Here is a 15,803-nt window from a genome sequence, read left to right on the forward strand (position 1 = left end):
GCTCTCTGCTATGGCCTGGGAAAGCAATAGAAGATGGCCCAAGTCCTTGGCCCCTTGCACCCATGTGGGAGAATGGGAAAATGGGAAGAAACTCCTGGCTCCTGGCTTTGGATCAGCATAGCTCCGGCCATTGTGGCCATCTGGGGAGTGAACCAGCGGATGGAAGACCTCTCTCTCTCTCTCTGCTTCGCATTCTCTCTGTGTAACTCTGACTTTCAAATAAATAAATAAATAAATAGGCTGGCACCATGGCTCAGTAGGCTAATCCTCCACCTGTGGCACCAGCACACCAGGTTCTCGTCCTGGTCGGGGCGCTGGATTCTGTCCCGGTTGCTCCTCTTCCAGTCCAGCTCTCTGCTGTGGCCTGGGAGTGCAGTGGGGGATGGCCCAAGTGCTTGGGCCCTGTACCCGCATGGGAGACCAGGAGAAGCACCTGACTCCTGGCTTCGGATCAGCGCGGCGTGCCAGCTGCAGCGGCCATTTTGGGGGTGAACCAACGGCAAAAGGAAGACCTTTTTCTCTGTCGCTCTCTCTTTCACTGTCCACTGTGCCTGTCAAAACAAATAGTAAATAAATAAATATTTTTTAAAAATGAAAGAAATAAAACTAACAAATTGGTGAATAGGATTTTCTGTAGATTAAGCAAAACTGAAAAGAAAATTAGTGAGCTAGAAAATGGGTCAGAAGGAATTACCAAAAATGAATGAATGGAAGAGCAAAAAGGTGGGAAATACAGAAGAAAGAATATTAGGAAGGAAATATATTTCAAACTCAAATTGAGAAATTTAAGAAAAGTTTAATGAAAGGATTATTTACAAAGGTGTGGGCGGTGCTCAGAGAAATCATTTATGCTTGGAGACACAACAGTGGAATCTATTATTACCTCCAAGCCTGAATAGGCAAGGAAGGACTAAGTACTAGAACATATAAGAGTGTTTCAAAAAGTTTACAGGGTTAGGTGCCATGGCTCACTTGGTTGATCCTCCGCCTGAGGTGCCAGCATCCCATATGGGCGCTGGGTTCTAGTCCTGGTTGCTCCTCTTCCAGTCCAGCTCTGTGCTGTGGCCCAGGAGGGCAGTGGAGGATGGCCCAAGTGCTTGGGCCCCTGCACCCACATGGGAGACCAGGAGGAAGCATCTGGCTCCTGGCTCCTGGCTCCTGGCTCCTGGCTTCTGATCGGCGTAGCGCTGGCCGTGGTGGCCATCTGGGGAGTGAACCAACGGAAAGAAGACCTTTCTCTCTGTCTCTCTCTCTCACTGTCTATAACTGTACCTGTCCAAAAAAAAGTTTACAGAAAAATTGAATTATACGTTTATAAGGTGAGCTTTTGGTGCACTGATTGCAACACCTCTTGGGTCCCATGTGTCCCATGTCAAAGTACCTGGGTTTAAGTTTGGCTCTGCTTCCTGTTATTATGCACCCTGGGAGGCAGCAGGTAGTGGTTCAAATACTTAAGCCCCTGTCACCCATGTAGGATACCCATACTGAGTCCCAGTCTCCTGGCTTTAGCCTGGCCCAGCCTCAGCTGTTGGAGGCATTTGAAGAGTGAACAGAGGGATAGAAGATCTTTCTCTGTCTCTATTTCTCTGTTTTTCAAATAAAATAAAAATATAAAAAAAATTTTAAAGGAAAGTTTATTTTTGGTGCAAAAATTTGAAATCCATTTTTTTTTTATAATTTGCATTTTCTGTGAACTTTTGGAAGATTCCATCACAGGGTAGACCTGTGGAGAAGCCGCATGCATGGCCTAAGGCTCCAACAGAGGGAAACAGCCAAGGTTACTTCACAGTAGAGGAAAAGCCATGGAAGTGTTGGTAGCAGTGAATGAACAGCCTCAGTCTTCTGCACTCTGATCTCCCACCAATGCTCCCACTGGCCAAACCAGCTGAGATGAGAGTTCAGAAAGCAGTCAGTTTGGTACTTAAGTGCCTGCCCCTTGGGACACAGAATAGGAACACGGGAAATGCGCACTGTAGAGAGGAAGAGTCAGACAGGATACAAAGAGAAAGTCTTAACGTAATTTCATTGGATTTTCAGAATGGAAAGAGATGATAGGGCAGAACCAATCTCTGAGGAGATAGATAGTGGCTGAGGATGTTCCAAAATGTACTCAAGATACTGAATAAAAAATGCAAGAACTCCAACAAAGCCTGAGGAGGATACATTCTTAAAATCCCACCAAGACACATCATAGTGAAAGTACAGGAAATCAAAGAAAAAAATCTTAAAGCAGAGCAAAAATTGGGTCACCTTCAAAGGAGCAAATATAAAATAGAATACTGATTTTTTAGTAGTGAAGTGGAAAACAGAAAATAGACTTACATGTATTTAAATAAAATAATTGTTAATCTCAAGCTAAGATAATTAACCACAAGTAGATATACACAAAAGGAAATACTAAATGGTATCTTAACCTTTTTTTAAAACATGTATTGATTTTATTTGAAAGGCAGAGCAACAGAGAGAGGGAGAGACAGACAGACAAAGAGATCTTCTGTTAGCTGTTAGCCACACAACAGCTAGGTCTGGGCCAGGCCAAAGCCAGGAGCACAAACTCCATCCAGGTCTCCCATGTGTGTGGCAGGGATCCTAGTATTTTGACCATCTTCCACTGCTTTCCATTAGCAAGGAGACAGATCAGAAGCCAAGAAGCTCTGAAATGACATCACAAGCGTGTGGCTTAACCCGCTGCATCACAATGCCAGCCATTAAATGGTATCTTTGGAAAGAAGGAAAATGATCCCAGAGAGAGAGAGGTGTATGTCATAACCTCTAAGGTAATCAATAATCAAATATTAAAAGAATATGTAACTTTCAAACTGATGGAAAAAAATTATCCTAAAGAGAACAAGACAGGAGATAAAAGGGACATAGAGCTAGTGGTATAAAAGAAAGCATATTATACTTGAACCGGCGCTCATATGGGATACTGGCACTGCAGATGGGGGCTTTAACCTACTGCGCTACAGCACCAGTCTATTTGTGCATTTTTAAACACTCATGAACACTTAGAAAAAAAATTTTTTTTTGACAGAGTGGACAGTGAGAGAAAGAGACAGAGAGAAAGGTCTTCCTTTTGCCTTGGTTCACCCTCCAATGGCCGCCGCGGCTGGCGCGCTACAGCCGGCGCACCGTGCTGATCCAAAGGCAGGAGCCAGGTGCTTCTCCTGGTCTCCCATGGGGTGCAGGGCCCAAGCACTTGGGCCATCCTCCACTGCACTCCTGGCCCACAGCAGAGGGCTGGCCTGGAAGAGGGGCAACTGGGACAGAATCCGGCACCCCGACCAGTGTGCCGGTGCCGCTAGGCGGAGGATTAGCCTATTGAGCCGCGGTGCAGGCAACACTTAGAAAATTTGATCATATACTGTCTAAAGAACAAGTCTTGGGGCGACGCTGTGGCGCAGTGGGTTAATGCCCTGGCATGAAGCACCGGCATCCCCTATGGGCACTGGTTTGAGACACAGCTGCTCCACTTCTGATCCAGCTCTCTGCTATGGCCAGGGAAAGCAGGAGAGGATGGCCCAAGTCCATGGGCCCCTGCACCCACGTGGGAGACCCACAAGAAGCTCCTGGCTCCTGGCCTTGGAACAGTGCAGCCCTGGCCACGGTGGCATTTAGGGAGTGAACCAGTGAATGAAAGACCTCTCTCTTTCTCTCTGCTTCTCCTCTCTTTGTGTAACTCTGACTTTCAAATAAATAAATTTTTAAAAAGTATTAATAATTTCAAATGACTCAATCTGAGTCACATTGCAATTCAACCAAATATAAAAGGCAAAATGATAAATAGAAAACCATAATATGTTTGGAAATTAGTAAATACACTTAGAAATAAACTGAGTATCAAGAAGAAATCACAATCATGAAAATAGAACATTTCACAACGTAGAGAAAACAGCTGAAAAGGTGTTTAAATGAAAATTTTTAGGATTAAATGTATTTATTAGGAAAGAAGAAAGATGGAAAGTAAGCCAAGTATCCATCTCATTAAGTTACAAAGAGTAGCAAGCCAAACCCAAATGAAGAAGGAAGCAGGAAAAGATAGGAGCAAAAATAAATGAAATACAAAATACAGATGTGACTGAGTAATCCAGAGGCAAAAGCTGGTTCTTGGATAAATTTATAAAACATAAAGACTAGTAGCTGAAAGGAAAAAGAGAAGTATATGTGTTGAAGAGAGTCTATATGGGATTCTCCAACAAGGCTTTATCAAGACTAGAGCATTTGTTCTCAGAATGCATTATTGGAATGCCAGCTTCATGCAAAGTATGGACCAACTGATATGGATGTAGAAGTAAAGACATAGGAGGTCCTAAAGGACCACACACAGTCTAATGAACAATCAAACCAATATTTACATTACAATGTAAATACGCAACTATGGATGGACAGACTGGAGCTTTGGGCCCTAAAGTAAATTTGGGATATTGCTTACTGAAAGTGACTTCTAAGCTGAGTTTTGAAGGATGAGAAGCATGGAGGAAGTGAGGAAGTGTGAGGGAGCAGAAGATTCGACTGGGACAAGGTGATGTGAGAGTGTGTTGCAGTCAAGAAATTTCAAGTATGTAGCACAGGGAGAGGAGGGATGAGAGATAAGACTAGAGAGGTAGCCTGGAGTTTCCCGTGTATGCTATCATAGAAAAGAGGCAGAGGGATCAGATAGGGAGCTCTTGGTATGTAGAGTGAGGTGGAGTGGGAAAGGATGAATTACAGAAGTACAATCCAAGGATCTTCGTCATCGGATGGATGTGGGATCATGATATTCATTGAGATGCAGAAACAGGTTGGGGAACAGATTCATGGTGAAGAAAGGATGAGAGTTGGGTTTAAAGTTAGGAACTTCTGGCCAGCGCCGCGGCTCAATAGGCTAATCCTCCACCTAGCGGCGCTGGCACACCAGGTTCTAGTGCCAGTCGGGGCGCCGGATTCTTTCCCGGTTGCCCCTCTTCCAGGCCAGCTCTCTGCTATGGCCCGGGAGTGCAGTAGAGGATGGCCCAAGTGCTTGGGCCCTGCACCCCATGGGAGACCAGGAGAAGCACCTAGCTCCTGCCTTCAGATCTGCGTGGTGCGCAGGCCGCAGCGCGCCAGCCGTGGCGGCCATTGGAGGGTGAACCAACGGCAAAAGGAAGACCTTTCTCTCTGTCTCTCTCTCTCTCACTATCCACTCTGCCTGTCAAAAAAAAAAAAAAAAAAAAAAAAGTTAGGAACTTTAAGAATCAAGACTATGGCAGTAGAAAGTTTGAAAAGAGGGTGTAGAAGATGCCAAGGAGAAAAGAACAGTCAGGGAGAGAAATTCTGAGTTTCTTTCCCTGTTCTTGTCTTGTCTTTTACAGTTAAGCTCTCCAAAAGAAGTGGTCTGGTATTGCTGCTTCTTCCTCACAGTTCTCCATTAACCCATCTTGGTGCAGCTCTGTCCCTACTATTGCCTTTAATTTACTCTTCCTGAACCCACCAATGACCTAGTACCTACTCAAGTGACTGTATGTTTTTATTTTAAGTTGTTCTTTTCATGTGGAAAGCAGAGAATGGAGAAAGATCTTCCATCTGATGATTCATTCCCCAAATGCTCCCAGAAGCCAGAGTTGGGTCAGTTCAAATCCAGGAACCTGGAACTCCATGTGGGTCTCCCACATGGGTGGCAGGGACCTAGCTACTTGAACCATCACCTACTGCCTCTCAGGATGCACATTAGCAGGAAGGTAGAATTGAAGATGAAACTGGGACTCCAACCTAGGCACCCTAGTATGGAATGCAGATGCCTCAAGTGGTGTCTTCACTGACAAACACTCACTCCTACTCTGTAATTCTTTATTATATTCTGTGTCCCTGCCAACCACCCCCTCAGCATTTGATATCAATTATACTCCTTGATTGAATCGCCTTTCTCTAAATTTCTAGGATATCAGAATCTTTTCTGTTTCCTCTTATCTCTGAATATACTGTTTTCCTTGTAGGTTGTCTTCTTTGTCCATCAACCAAATGTTCCAAATTTCAGAGCTGTATGGTATATACTAAAGGTTAACTCAAAAAACACGCATTCGAATCCCCCCATTTCCTAGTTTTCATCTATCATGAAGACTGGAAAGATTCTTTGTCTTTTCTTGGAGTTAGGAATTTGAGGCCGGCGCTGTGGTGCAGTGATGTTAATGCCCTGGCCTGAAGTGCCAGCATCCCATATGGGTGCCGGTTCAAGACCTGGCTGCTCCTCTTCCAGTGCAGCTCTCTGGGTTGGAAGTAGGCCTGGGAAATCAGTAGAAGATGGCCCAAGTCCTTGGGTCCCTGCACTCATGTGGGAGACCCGGAAGAAGCTACTGGCTTCTTTGGTTCGGCACAGCTCTGGCCATCGTGGCAAATTGGGGAGTGAACCATCGGATGGAAGACCTCTCTCTCTCCACCTCTCCTCTCTCTGCGTAACTCTTTCAAGTAAATAGTAATAATAATAATATAAAAAAGGAATTTCCACATGACACAGTTTAAGACCATGAGGTATGTTAGAAATCCCCAGGAGAGAGTTTCTCTTTTCCATTAGAAAGACAGCCTGACAGAGGAAAGGGGTTTGTGCATCATCCTTCACTTTTCTACTTTTTCTTGCCTTGAACATGGATGTGCAGCTGTGATCTTTGGATCTTGAGGATGAAACTCATGTGACAAAGATGGTGTAGGAGGAAAACTAAGGTTACATGATGACACCCTTCAGCCATATCAGCAGTGAACTGCCCACTCCCAGTCTACTTGTTGCATGAGATTAAAAAAAAAAAAAAAACAACAACAACAACAAAAAAAAAAACACATAAGGTTTAAACTATTCTTAGCCAAGTTAAAATCCTGACTGGTGGAAGTTTGTGTTCTTGGATATTTTCTTCTTCCTTTTCCATTCCTCTACAGGGAGATCTTATTTACCATTGTGATTTTCTTTAAGATTTATTTATTAATTTGAAAGAGTTACACACAGAGAGAAAGAGAGACAGAGAGAGAGGTCGGTCTTCCATCCGCTGGTTCGCTCCCCAATTGGCAGCAATAGCTGGAATTGCACTGATCTGAAACAAGGACTCAGAAGCTTGTTCTGGGTTTCCTACACAGGAGTAGGGGCCCAAGGCCTTGGACCATCTCCTGCTGCTTTCCCAGGAGATAGCTGGATCAGAAGTGGAGCAGCCAGGGCTTGAACCAGCGCCTATATGGGATACCGACACTGCAGGTGGTGGCTTTATCCGCTCTGCCACAGAGCTGGCCCCTGCCATTGTGATTTTCATCAACATCCACATAGAGTTGATTCACAAAATCCATATTCTGTCTAAACCTTTCCTCTGAGTTTTGAACCCGTATATCCAACTGCCTACTGCACTCCTGGCCCACAGCAGAGAGCTGGCCTGGAAGAGGGGCAACCGGGACTAGAACCTGGTGTGCCAGCGCCGCAAGGCGGAGGATTAGCCTAGTGAGCCACGGTGCTGGCCGCCATATGCACATTTTCTTAACGTCTTCCAGCTTACAATAACGAAACTAGAATATATTTTGAAGTAAAACAAGCATTTTAAATAATAAACACACGGCGCCGCGGCTCACTAGGCTAATCCTCCGCCTTGCAGCACAGGCACACCGGGTTCTAGTCCCGGTCGGGGCGCCGGATTCTGTCCCGGTTGTCCGTCTTCCAGGCCAGCTCTCTGCTGTGGCCAGGGAGTGCAGTGGAGGATGGCCCAGGTGCTTGGGCCCTGCACCCCATGGGAGACCAGGATAAGTACCTGGCTCCTGCCATCGGATCAGCGCAGTGCACCGGCCGCGGCGCGCCAGCCGTGGCGGCCATTGGAGGGTGAACCAACGGCAAAGGAAGACCTTTCTCTCTGTCAAAAAAAAAAAAAAAAATAATAATAATAATAAACACAGAGGTTATATCTACACAGAACCCCAAATTAGTATTATGGATCTGATTTTTACTTAATTGTCTCCAAATTTACTCTAAGCTTTTTCATAGTTGTAAAGTCACCCAGCGGTGGAGGTAGAGATTTGCCATTTGAGGGGAGCAGAAAGTTCTGGGTTGTAGAATAGTTACATACTACCCAAACCTCTAGTTGGGACATCAAATTTGAGCACTACATAGTTCTCGGGTGACTCTACCTGATTATACACAGAGGGAAGACTGTCCTTTCTCATTATTGCTCTCTTGGTAGACAGCTTTAAACCAGTGCATTTCAGCTGAGATTTTTATCCACTGTCTTTTTTGGTGGTATTGGGGCTAGCTTTGCTGCAACTCTATTGCTATTTTAGTTATGACACACCCTTGAATATTTTAATTTAAAACATAAAAGTGCCTTTTGATGTATAGTTGAACTAGTCTAGACTGAAAGGCTTGTGCAGGTTCAAAGACTGGTGAGAATGATCACATAAATGATTTTACTATTCACTATTAAACATAGGAAAAAAACCAGTGAACAAATATATTTAAAATTATGATATGAATAAACATGATTTCCACAAAGCCTACCTTTATGTTTAATGGTGGTCAGCAGTCTAAAATTCCTATGGAAATTAAAAATCTTCCAGGTTAGGTGTGCCAGAATAATAGCTACCTGCTTTTTGTATCATTTAAAACTGGAATGAGGCAAGGTGGGGCAACCTTAGCTGGGCTGACAAGAGCAACCATATGAGGAAATCGCTACTGCACCATGAAACCCTATGTTCCGGTTCATGTAGATTCAACAAACCCACTCAGAGTTTTGGTGCAGCAGGCCTAGCCATGGCCTTTCAAACGGAGAAAGCCTTTTCTTTAAATTTTAGAACTCATATTTCTTGGGGTAGAGTAATATTTAATTAAATTACATAATTAAAGTAACATGTACAACTGGAAAAACAGGTTTTGGAGCAAGTTCATCTGACTCGAGGTAAGTGGACAGCCCAACTTCTGGCAGCAGGAGTGCACGATCACACTGGAGAGCAGCCTGCTTACAGGATCAGTGTACCATGGGTAGCAGCTGATTTGACAAACGGAACAGTGGACATCACTTAATGGAGTGAGTTAGGTCAGAGGAGGCAGGTCAAAAACACTTGTTCTGTCTCTAGGTATGTAAATGATATGATATGTGTTGGAGTTTGGGAGGATCTCTCCATCTGTCTGTATTTTTCTGTGATGATTTGTAATCTGCCATATCCTTACGAGGACATTCTTCAGTTGTTTGTAGTGGGTAACTTGAAGTGGATAGCTATGGCACAGATGGTTTTACATGTTCATAGGCCTCTTCCTGGGTTCTCAAGTGCTTAGGTTGCAGCCTCTGTAGCAGATTGGGTAATGGGATGTGGGTGGAACTGATGTAAGCCATTTTCAGGCTTGGCCCTTAAATACTTGTTGGGCAATCTTCCAGTCTTATCTTTACTGCTGTATCTTGGAGGCCTCATGGTCCAGATGGTATAGCTATAAGATGGTGGAGGTTTACCTGAACTATAAGAATTGTCACAGGGTTGAGAAATATGCTTCTATAATATTACACCACTACAATTTCAGGGTTTGTCAGCTGTGGTAGATAGTGACTGATTGCTGTGATTCATACCATGGCTCAAATAAAATCAGAAACTGGTAAGGTTGGTTACCCATAAGGGGAACTGAGTGATTGCAGGACTATTGGAGGATAGAAAACTTTCATGATACATTTATAACATATATATACACATGTGTGTATATATATGCACATACATGTGTGTTATATATTCATACTTTTTTAATGACTGAGACACATTCTGAGAAATGTATTGTTAGGCAAATTCATCATTGTGTGAGCCTCATGGTGTGTACTTACACAAACTAATATGATAAAAAGTCATTAAACGACAGAATCTTATATATGATCACACATGTATTTGGTTCATTACTGACCAGAATTGCATTCTGCAGTATAGGACTGTATACCAGTGTAAATACACTCAGATCAAGATATAGAACATTTTTAGTACCCACCACCTTCCTAGAGATAGCCACTGTTCTGACTCCTATCATGACCCATTAGCTTTGTTTGTTTTTTTATTTTTGAACTTTTATTTATATGGATTCATGTACTGTTTACTCTTTGTAAAAAATCGTTTATTTGTTTTCATTGCATTTGTTTTTTTAGAAAGATTTATATATTTATTTGAAAGGCAGAGTTACAGAGGCAGAAGCAGAAAGAGAGAGAGAGAGAGAGAGATCTTCCATCCACTGGTTCACTGCTCAAGTGGCCTCAACAGCTGGAGCTGAGGCGATCTGAAGCCAGGAGCCAGGAGCTTTTTCCAGGTCTCTCATGTGAGTACAGGAGCCTAAAGACTTTTGGGCCATCCTCTGCTGCTTTCCCAGATGCATTAGCAGGGAGCTGGATCATAAGTGGAGCAGCCAGAGCCCATATGGGATATTGGTGCTGCAGGCTGGGGCTTTAACCCACTAGTCCACAGTGCCAGCCCCTTTCATTGCATTTGAAATGTTGAGAGATCAACATCTTCCATGGGCTGATTCACTCCCTAAATGCTTGCAAAGTCTTTGTCAGGCCAAAGCCAGTAGCCTTAATCCCAGTTTGGGTATCCCATGTGAGTGTCAGGGACTCAAGTACTTGCCCCATCTTCTGCTTCCTCCAGGATGCAAATTAGTAGGCAGCTGGATCGGAAGCAGAGGATTTAGAACTTGAACCTGGCACTCTGATATAGGATACAGGGCTCCCAACTAGCAACTTAACCACTCTGCCAAATTCCTACACCTACTTTCTTTTTTTTTTTTTTTTTTGTTTCTCTCCTTTAATTCAGCAATCTATGAGATTAATCCATGTTGTTGCATAAATTAACAGTTTGTTCTTTTTAAATTGTTGTTCAATAGTATGTTGTATGAATTTAGCACATTTGTTTATTCATTTTCCTCTTAATGGACATTGGACTTCTTACAGTTTGGGGATATTGTGATAAAGATAAGAAATAAACCTATGAAAATTCTCATATGTGTCTTTTTGTAGACATATGCATTCAGTGAATATTCTAAGCAGCAATTTAAGCTGCTGCACTAAATGCCCAGCCCAATAAATTAGATTTAAAAAAATTTTAAAAATATTTTGAGACCCAGGATGGGTATTTGGTGCAGCAGTTGACACCAGTTGGAACACCCACATCCTGTGTCAGAGTGCCTGGGTCCAAGTCCTGCCTCTACTTCCAAGTGCAGCTTCCTGCTAATGTGCATACTGGGAGGTAGCAGGTGATGGCTCAAATACTTGAGCACCGCGCTGATCCAAAGCCAGGAGCCAGGTGCTTCTCCTGGTCTCCCGTGTGGGTGCAGGGCCCAAGCACTTGGGCCATCCTCCACTGCACTCCCTGGCCACAGCAGAGAGCTGGCCTGGAAGAGAGGCAACCGGGACAGAATCTGGCGCCCCGACCAGGACGAGAACCCAGTGTGCCAGCGCCAAAAGGCGGAGGATTAGCCTGTTGAGCTGCGGCGCCAGCCACAATGTACTTTTAAGTTGTGTTTTTATGAGTCAGGTTAAGTAAATCTCTTTACACATAGCATGTCCTACCATATTTCCATTTTAAAGGACTGCTTTTCATATTCACTGGTAACTTTTTAATTTTTAAAAATGTTATGGGGCTTCTAACTCTACCGTTTGAGGTAAGTCAGCTTGAGCATGTCCCGAATTGCACATCTCTTCCCTCTCTTATTCCCACTCTTATATTCAACAGCGATCACTTTTCAGTTAAGTTTCAGCACTTAAGAATAATTGTGTATTGATTACAGTATTCAACCAATAGTATTAAGTAGAACAAACAAAAAAAATAAAATATCGTATTGAAAAAGAGCAAGATAAAAAACATTAAAAAAAATTTTGGGGGGGCTGGCGGGCACTGTGGAGCAGTGGGTTAACACCATGGCCTGAAGCACCAGCATCCCATATGGACGACAGTTCAAGACCCAGCTGCTCCACTTCCTGTCCAGCTCTCTGCCATGGCCCAAGTCCTTGGGCCCCTGCACCCACGTGGGAGACCCGGAAGAAGCTCCTGGCTCCTGGCTTCGGATCGGCACAGCTCTGGCCATTGCAGCCAATTGGGGAGTAAACCATAGGATGAAAAACCTCTCTCTCTCTCTGCCTCTCCTCTCTCTTTTCTGTGTAACACTGACTTTCAAATAAATAAATGAATCTTAAAAAAAAATTTTATTTAGGGAGCCAGCGCTGTGGCTCACTAGGTTGATCCTCTGCCTGCGGCGCCGGCATCCCATATGGGCGCCAGGTTGGCCCAACTGCATGGGCCCCTGCACCCTCATGGGAGACTAGGAGGAGGCACCTGGCTCCTGGCTTCAGATTGGAGCAGTGCCGACCATGGCGGTCTTTAGGGGAGTGAACCAACGGAAGGAAGACCTTTCTCTCTGTCTCTCTCACTGTCTGTAACTCTAACTGTCAAATAAATAAAAATTTTATATAACACAGGCAGACAGAGCTCCCCTCCAGTAGTTCACTCCCCAGATGCTCCCAGTTGCTGGTACTGGGCCAGAACAAATCCAGGAGCAAGGAACTCAATCCTCATCTCCCACACGAGTCACAGAAGCCTAACCACTTAAGCTATCATCTCTGCCTCCCAGGTCTGTGTTTGTAGGAAGTCAGGAGCTGGTGCCAGGTATAGAACTCAGGCACTCCAATATGAGATGTGAGATTTTTTTTTTAAAGATTTATTTATGTTACTTGAAAGTCAGAGTTACAGAGAGGCAGAGTCAGAGAGAGAGAGAGAGAGAGAGAGAGAGAGGTCTTCCATTGCTGGTTCTCTCCTCAAATGGCTACAACAGCCAGAGCTGGGCCAATCTGAAGCCAGGAGCCAGGACCTTCTTCCAGGTCCCCTATGCAGGTACAAGGGCCCAAGGACTTGAGCCATCTTCGACTGCTGTCCTAGGCTATAGCAGAGAGCTGGATTGGAAGTAGAGAAGCTTGGACTTGAACTGGCGGTCATATGGGATGCAGCACTGCAGGCAGCAGCTTTACCCACTGTGCCACAGCATCGACCCCTTAAATAGGGTTTTAAACATTCTCTTATTAATTTATAGATATACTTTATATATGAGAGAACTTTAAAAGTTCTTTTTTATTATTTATTTATTTATTGACAGGCAGAGTGGACAGTGAGAGAGACAGAGAGAAAGGTCTTCCTTTCTCCATTGGTTCACCCCACAATGGCCGCTGTGGCTGGCGCGCTACGGCCGGCACACCGCGCTAATCCAAAGCCAAGAGCCAGGTGCTTCTCCTGGTCTCCTATGGGGTGCAGGGCCCAAGCACTTGGGCCATCCTCCACTGCACTCCCTGGCCACAGCAGAGAGCTGGCCTGGAAGAGAGGCAACCGGGACAGAATCCGGCACCCCAACCGGGACGAGAACCTGGTGTGCCGGCGTGGCAGGCGGAGGGTTAGCCTAGTGAGTTGCGGCACTGGCCAAAAGTTCTTAAAAATAGAATTAGAAGATAAATTTATTTCAGTGCACAAATTTTGAAATCCTTGCATACAAGAAGTCTTAAAAAAAAATCCATGCAGAGATAGCCTTTTATATATATATTTTTTTTGGCAGTGGCTAATATGCTATTGAGGATGCCCACATCTCATATCAAAGTGCCTGGAAGCCGGCGCCACGGCTCATAGGCTAATCCTCCGCCTTGCGGTGCTGGCACACCGGGTTCTAGTCCCAGTTGGGGCACCAGATTCTGTCCTGGTTGCCTCTCTTCCAGGCCAGCTCTCTGCTATGGCCAGGGAGTGCAGTGGAGGATGGCCCAAGTGCTTGGGCCCTGCACCCCATGGGAGACCAGGAGAAGCACCTGGCTCCTGCCATCGGATCAGCGTGGTGTGCTGGCCGCAGCGCGCCAGCCGCGGCGGCCATTGGAGGGTGAACCAACGGCAAAAGGAAGACCTTTCTCTCTTCTCTCTCTCTCACTGTCCACTCTGCCTGTCAAAATAAAAAAAAAAAAGAAAAAAAAGTGCCTGGATTTGAGTCCCAGCTCTGCTTCTATTTCCAACTTTCTGCTAAGGTGCACGTTGGGGGACAGCACGTGATGGCCCAAGGAGTTGGGTCCATGCTACCCATGTATAAGACCCAGATTAAGTTCCAGGCTCCTGGCTGTGGCTTGGCCCAGCACTGACTACTGTGGTTATTTGGGGAGTGAATCAGTGGGTGGAAGGTCTCTGTCTCTCTGTCTTTCAAATACAAGTATATAAACCAAATAATTTTTTTAAAATCTATGTATACACATAAATAAATGTTTACTATGAAAAAATATGCATGGATTTCAAATTTTTTGTGCACCAAAATAAAGGTTTCTTTTAATTCTATTTTTCATGACCTTTTAGAAGTCTCTGCATATTAGGAAGTTCTTTATGATATGAATTGTGAATATTTTTATCCCAGATTGTCCAGATAGTAAAAACTTTCTAAGGAAGTACCAATAAAATAAATTTCTTTTTTTTAAAGATTTATTTATTTGAAAGCCTTACACAGAGAGAGCAGGAGAGGGAGAGAGAGAGAGAGAGAGGTCTTCCGCCTGTTGGCTTACTCCCCAACTGGCTGCAATGGCTGGAGCTGTGCTAACCCAAAGTCAGGAGCCAAGAGCTTCTTCCAGGTCTCCCACATGGGTGCAGGGGCCCAAGGACTTATGACCTGCTTTTCCGGGTCGTAGCAGAGAGCTGGATCTGAAGGGGAGCAGCCAGGACTTGAACCAGCACCTGTATGGAATGCTGGCACAGCAGGTAGCGGCTTTACCCGCTACACCACAGCGCCGGCCCATAAAATCAATTTCTAAAAATGATGACAGAATACAGACAAGACACAGTTTTATGAATAACTGTAAAAAGGCTCAATGTATATAATTTAAAAAGACTCTGAAATTGGATTACAATGTTAAAATTTATATAGTTTGTTGGTAAAAATCACCTTTGAAATGAATTACTAAAAGGTTGCAAATGAAAGGAGGACTGTGCGCATTTGTCTCAAAGGATTGCTGTGATGGATTCCTTCTTGGTGTATTTGCATGACACTACCCTCTCAGACTTGCCTTAGATACTTTTATCCTTTGTTTTCATTAACTATTGCAGTGGAAAAAGCTTCCCTCACCCTACCACCAACTCAGAAACTTAGTGTTTTAAAAACATGCTTATATCTCTCATCTTGCTGTGGATCGATCAGGTCAGCCATGTGGGTATCTTGTGCGGTCTCTCATGAGTTTACAATCAGATGGTAGTTAAGGCTGGTGGAATCTAAACAATTTAGTGGGCTGGATGTCCAAGATGTTTGGGGAGAGTTAGACAATTAAAATAATGTAGGTGTGAATGAACCTCACAAAAATTATGCCAAGTGTGAGATGCCATGTACAAAAAGGTTATGTATTAGATGATTCCATTTGTATGAAACAACCATAGAGGAGGACTAGTAGTTGCCAGGGGCTAGAGAAGGGAGAAAATGAGAAATGAGAAATTAATACTTAATGGATATAGGGTTTATCTGCAGAGCAATGAAAATGTCTTGGAACTAGATAGTGTTGATAATGGTATAGCACTGAGAATGTGTTATATGTCACTAAATTTAATGTTATGTGATTTTTACTTCAGTTGTAAAAAGTAGGTGGAGATAGCTAATCTTTCTTTCCATGCAACAAATCCGTGTGTCTAATTTGGACTTTCTGATGAGATGACACTGTCCGGGGTCATCAGACTTCTTCCACAGTGGCTGCCTCTCCATCCAGCATGGGTTCCAAGAAAAGACAGCAGAACCTGCTGGTCTGCTCAAAGGCTCCACTCAGAATGGGCAGATTGTCACTTCTGCCGTGTTCTGTTCAGCAGAGTGCAGTCACAGT

General features: G+C 44.2%; 1 protein-coding gene across 13 annotated transcripts in view; it reads left to right on the forward strand.

The window, feature by feature from the left end:
- Positions 1-15,803, forward strand: part of RNF111 (ring finger protein 111) — a 136,434-nt gene that overhangs the window by 6,524 nt on the left and 114,107 nt on the right. Inside the window, exon 1 of one of the 13 annotated variants that reach the window (XM_051821945.2) lies at positions 8,920-9,048. The exons of 11 other annotated variants lie outside the window; for them this stretch is intronic. The gene's annotated coding sequence lies outside the window, so the exon portion shown is untranslated. Of the gene's footprint in view, positions 1-8,919; positions 9,049-10,239; positions 10,259-15,803 lie in introns of those variants that run through there. One more of the 13 variants, XM_051821946.2, reaches the window with a different exon arrangement.

This window comes from Oryctolagus cuniculus, chromosome 12 (genome assembly GCF_964237555.1).
Source record: "Oryctolagus cuniculus chromosome 12, mOryCun1.1, whole genome shotgun sequence".
In the NCBI taxonomy this organism is placed as follows: Eukaryota; Metazoa; Chordata; class Mammalia; order Lagomorpha; family Leporidae; genus Oryctolagus; species Oryctolagus cuniculus.